This window comes from Austrofundulus limnaeus, unplaced genomic scaffold (assembly GCF_001266775.1).
Source record: "Austrofundulus limnaeus strain Quisiro unplaced genomic scaffold, Austrofundulus_limnaeus-1.0 Scaffold34, whole genome shotgun sequence".
Classification (NCBI taxonomy): domain Eukaryota; kingdom Metazoa; phylum Chordata; class Actinopteri; order Cyprinodontiformes; family Rivulidae; genus Austrofundulus; species Austrofundulus limnaeus.
In genome coordinates, this window is record NW_013952436.1 from 2,503,981 (window position 1) to 2,510,041 (window position 6,061).

The window sequence follows — 6,061 nt, forward strand, 5'->3', positions numbered from 1 at the left end:
GGGGCAGCAGCCTAATGCTGCGTTCACACCAAACGCGATTTCAGCATCAGGAGCATCAGGTTTATATACAAAGTCTTTGGTGGACGCACTTCAATCAGCGTCGGGAAGTGCTGTGGCGCCCCAAGAGCGATTAGAGCAGCGCTATTTGAACGATTTGAACGATCTGAGAGTTCGACGTGCTTGATGCTCAAGAAGCTGAAGTAAGAAAATCTGAACTTTTGCAGCTCGTCGCGCMGCGTCAACCAATCAGAGAGACTCCACTGTGTGACATAGCGACATATTTCCCGACGGGACAGTTTACTGAATGATGTCCAATAACCTGAAACAGATGGAGAGGAGCTCTTTAACTGAAATCGAGTGCCTGCAGTCAGTGTCCTGACAGGACATATCCTCACCAATGCATGGCAGCGACTCATCAGACTGGACTCGGGACAAAAATAGTCCTGAAAGCGAGCTGTGAGCCTCTCCCGCAGCTCCTGGGTGATGAAACTCAGAATGTCTCTGAATTATCTGGTGAGTTAATTATGAATTAATTATCTGATGAACGTGACATGCTCTTGCTCTCTGTAAATAAAGCAAAGCCACTTCCTCGTCCGACATTAAACAGAGCCCGACAGAGGAGGGAGGGGCGGGGAGGCTCTTGCCGTGCAGCGCTTCAAGAGCTGTCCTGCGTCTGACCTCAAAGTGCACAAGCGACCAACTTGAAGCGTTGGATGCAATTTTGAAGCTGAAATCGCGTTCGGTGTGAACGCAGCATAAGCAGAGAGACCCAGACTTCCCTCTCCCCAACCACTTGGGCCAGATCATCTGGGGGAATCCCAAGGCGTTCCCAGGCCAGCCAAGAAGCATAGTCCCTCCAGCGTGTCCTAGGTCTTCCTCTGGGCCTCCTCCCAGTGGGACACGCCCGGAACACCTCACCAGGGAGGCATCCAGGAGGCATCCTAACCAGATGAACCACCTCAACTGGCTCCTCTCGACGTGGAGGAGCAGCGGCTCTACTCTGAGTCCCTCCTGGATGACTGAGCTTCTCACCCTATCTCTAAGGGAGAGCCCAGACACCCTGCGAAGGAAACTCATTTCAGCCGTTTGTATCCACGATCTCTTTCTTTCGGTCACTACCCAAAGCTCGTGACCATAGATGAGGGTGGGAACGTAGACCGACTGGTAAACCGAAAGTTTCGCCTTCTGACTCAGCTCCCGCCTCACCACAACAGACCGGTACAGCGCCCGCATCACTGCAGACACAGCACCAAACCACCAATCGATTTCCCGCTCCATTCTTCCCTCATTCGTGAACAAGACCTGAAGTACTTAAACTCCTCCACTTGGGGCAGGACATCTTCCCTGACCCAGAGAAGGCACCCTACTGGCATTTTTATTTGTACAAACTAATAAAGCTGAATACATGTATATATTGTGCTTGAAGTTCTTGTAAGMCTGCAGTAATCCACTTTGGACCTACTCCATTTGCCCCATTAACTCCTCGTGTCACGTTTAAACTTTATTCTTCTAAACTGACGTTGTTAAAAAAGCTATCCACAATAGGCAAGATGTTATTTGTTCAAAACAATTCCACAAAGTCCCACTTTAGATGTTGCCAGATCACCACCAACATTTCAGGACTTGTTCTTTGTGACAACACCAACACGCCTTGAAAACTTCATGAAAATCTATTTCGAATTTTTTGAGTAATCTTGTGTGACAGACGGACGGAGGAAAAACAAAACCAACACTACTGAAAACACAACCTCCGTGGCAGAGGCATTTATCTGACCTATTGTTTTCAGACTTTTTCAGACACAATTTGAAAAAAATATTTTTGTTAACTGCATAAAAAGGCATGGGCCATTCATATTCCTTCAAGGAATTATTATTCTTTAAATAAAGTGATTTAGTTATTTCCTCAAGTGGAGGAGTTTAAGTACCTGGGTGTCTTGAACACTATTGATGGTAGGATGTAGCAGGAAATGGACTGACAGATTGGGGCCTTTTCCTCAGTAATGAGGGCGTTGCTTCAGGCTGTCATGGTGAAGAAAGAACTGAGTCTAAAGGCAAAGCTCTCGATTTACTGTTCTATTTACTTTCTGACCCTCACCTATGGTCATGAGGCATGGATCCTGGATACAAGTGACCGAAATGAGCTTCCTTCGTATGGTGGCCGCTTCGGATGGCTCTGTCATCAGGGGATAGCTTGGAGAAAAGCCACTGGTCCTCCGCATCGAAAGGAGGCAGTTGAGGTGGTTTGGGCACCTGATTTGGATGCTTCCTGGATGCCTCCCTTTAGAGGTGTACCAGGCATGTCTCACTAAGGCCCAGGGAAGACCCAGGACTCTCTGGAGGTATTATGTATCCTCTATGGCCTGGGAATGTCTTGGGACCCGGCAGGACCAGCTGGAAAATCTTGCTGGTTAGAAGAATGTCTGTTTTTCTCCTAGACCTGTTGCCTATGTGACTCGACTACAAAGAAGTGGCAGAAGTTGGGAAAGTTATTGCTGGGAAATGKTTAAAATTTGAATAGCCAAAGAAAAAAGCTGCTTTACATACTGTTCCTCCTAAACAACTGTCTATTATKCACCACTTTCCCAGTATATTTAGTTACAATTGCTTAAAAACTGCTTCTGCACATCTTTTTTTCTTTCTTTTTTCCCCCAGAAGACTGCTGAGGTGGGAAAAAGAGAGACTTGCTGTGTGCTGGTGTGGCTGTCTGCCCCATTTGTCAGGCGGATGGTGGACGGCTCACAAGTTTCCTCATCAGAAAACTGGGGGGATTCTCTTGTTGTCTCCCAGGGGCTCAGCCAATGAGGATAAATAATCATCTTGGACCCCCCCCCCCCGATTCGCCACGACCCTTTGGCACTTTGTCTTTATCTGTGAAGTTATGTCGCCGCCGGTATCGTCAGAGTGATGGGATCCACCGCAGGCCGGTGAAGGCCTATTAAACCTGTGGAGGGACAACGATGAGCAAAGCACACTGCGGACTCTCAGGAACAGCAGGACAACTATTACAGCCCCCCGACTCCCTACTTTGTCAACCCTCCTGACATCTAAAATGACGCCGCGATCTCTGCCCATAAACTTCTGCTGTGTAAAAATAATACCTCTGGACTATAGACRGCTTGCTACGTTTTACACCAAGCAGCATAATTTGACATGACTTGTTTTTGCAGCTGGGTGTCTCAGGTGGAACGCTGAAGCTTTCTCCAGTGTCTTTATTTTTCCCTGACAAATGCAGAACAAAAGAAAAAAAAAGTAAAGAAAAGAAAACTGAATCAATAAAACCTCCAGTGTACCAAAAATAACTATGGGCCTGTGGAATGGAAAAAAAAAAAAATAATAAAATAAAAAGTCAAATCTGTGTCTTAATTCAGGGAGTTAAAAGCACTTCTGGAGCTCAGATGGAAGGAAGTATGAAGGTATGACTGTAATTGCTTCCAGAAAGGTAAAAGAAAACGGGGAGGGGGGCGGGGTCCGGGTACTGCTGCAGTAATATGCTCAAACAGATGTTTGATGGTTCTGTCTGGTTGGACTGAAATTTATGTCGACAAAAACACCAATCTGAGCCCCTTAACCTCTCTTCAGACTGTTGACTGCACAAAAACAATTATTTTATATAAACTTGTTATTTATCTGTTCAAGAGGCAGTTTCTTTTATAACTTGAACACTGAGCTATAAATAAGACCAGGTGACTTTAAGCCACATTAGCTTTGTTCGTTTTGATCTGTCTCTGTGACACACACACACGCATGCACGCACGCACGCACGCACGCACACACACACACACACACACACACACACTAAGGCTTCTTGTTTCCTGCAGTTTTATAGTTTAATACGTTCACAATGAGTTTGTGCACCAGCTGATGCTGTTTGCAGTACTTGGCCAGATGAAGTCTTTACTGTAGCACACGRGGAAGTGAGACACATTTATCGTTTTCCTCTCTGTGATTTTTGATGCCTTGTTGCGAAGTGAGAGAATAACTGTTGCTGTTTTGTTTTGCAGAAAGGACTGCTGTCAGGCTAAGAAACATTGTAAATAAGGTGAAATGATTAGAGTAATTGGATGAAACCTGCCATGAGCTGCTCCCTTTCAYTGTGAGGTTTGGGTGTTTAAAGCTGAATGACTGAAAAGATGCAAATTAAAGAAGTAAGAAACAGAAAAGTTAATGTTGGTGGATGATGAGGAGAGTGGAACACTTAAATAGAGTTCAGACCTTTTTAAGTGAAGATCTGTGGAAAAGTCATGAAAAAAAAACAACAATATCCTACCTGCTGTAGATAGCTTTTTGAATGAATTAGAGTTCAAGTCTGACCAAACTTAAGAGCCAGAATAAAAAACAAAGCTCTTTTACTACAACTCAAGTTTCTTTGATGTAGGCTGTTTCACTAGTCAGTTTTGTACGCCAGTAAAAATGTAAGCAACATAAAGATTTATCAATCAGCGTCGGCCAGAACAACTGAAATATTAGAATATGAGTTGTTTTAAGATGGTCATGGCCTCACTCTGACTAGCTGTTAGCTCCTCATCGATCTATAACAGGTAAGATATTATGGTTCATAACACTTCTTCAGAAACCAGCTTCAAAATATGTGAACCTGTTTTAAACTTCCACCTCTTTCCAGTTTTCCTATTTTTTACATTAAAGGCCTAGAATTCCTTGAAGGAATGCATCTTGATTGTTACCATGTAATTTTTACTTTGCACTCACTGATGTCTCGCCATTTGAGTTAACTGGCGGAGAGTGTTGTGGATAAATTTCAGCAACTACCACGCCAACTTTTTACTCAATATTTGTGAAACTGACTGAGTTAGGGTCATTTATGTGTTTGCTAAGCTAAATCAAACTGACTCCAAAAGTTGATTAGTTTTTGATTTGCATTTAATAATCTTTATGTGAGCATTTCATTCAAATCCATCCAGTCATTCGCTATATATTTTTCTAACAGAGTTAATGGCAGCGTTTTAAGCAAAGATGTTGTGCAACAAGTAGTGTTTGAGAGGATGCTCAGCTACTCCCACTCTAACTTAAAGCTAAATGTCTTTAAAACTGACTGAATTAAATACGGTTTTGTTTCAGCTAATGTCCTTTAGCTGCAGTTTACCAGCTGTAGATGTACATTCAATSATTATTTTCTGAAAAGTTCATTAAAATTCATCTGGTGAGAAACAAACTCATGTCTTGGACAGATGACAGATGTTCCCTCCTGATATGTGACACCTGGAGCAGAAAACCAGTTTCCTCCTGCAGATACCTTTAAATCCAGACATGCATGAAATATCTTGTGGCACACTGTTCAAAGGACAAAGAACAAATAAGTTTAGTTTCCTCTTCCTCTGATAAGTTCAGATTAAATCAAACTTCTTCTTTTTTTGCAACATCCAAAGTTAGTTTGTTTTGGCTGAAAGCAGCCATGTGAACACTGATGAGTGTGATCTGAAACTGGATAGCAGCAGAATTTATTACATTAAAACATTATAAATCCAAAGCAGGCCAGCTGGCGGGATGAAGGAAACACTGATTGTGTCCAGGGCAAACCCCTGGGAATGAGTTGCAATTATTTCTGATCCCCCACCCTCTGATGTCTGAGCTTCATTGTTGCCAGAAACAAAATAAAGAGGGAAAGCAATGCTGCCATATCRCTGTTTTTTTAAAATATGTAAATAGCTGTGTTGGCTCCGTTAGCTTCACCCAAACAGACAGACTTAGCTCAGTGTGGTTTGAGCTTTTTCCTCTTTTTGTGTATTTGCACACTGGGGCACTAATCATTTCACCAGCATACTGCTGATAAATGAACACACAAAAACACAAACTGCAACTCTGATGCCCTGTACAGGCTGTGGAAGCTGTTTAGACCATAAAACTCCTCATATTGTAGGGAGACTTGTTGCGWAATTTGTGTTATATGTTGGATTTGGAAAATCTGTGTGGAGCTAAAGGTTTAACAGGCRTCCTGCCGGCGTTGGAGCTCGGTTAAATGTGAAGTCATTCCAGCCTGTTAGGCCCTGCTGTGGATTGATAGCAGAATTAGACTTTTGGGCTTTCAAACGAAGGAGGATGTGAG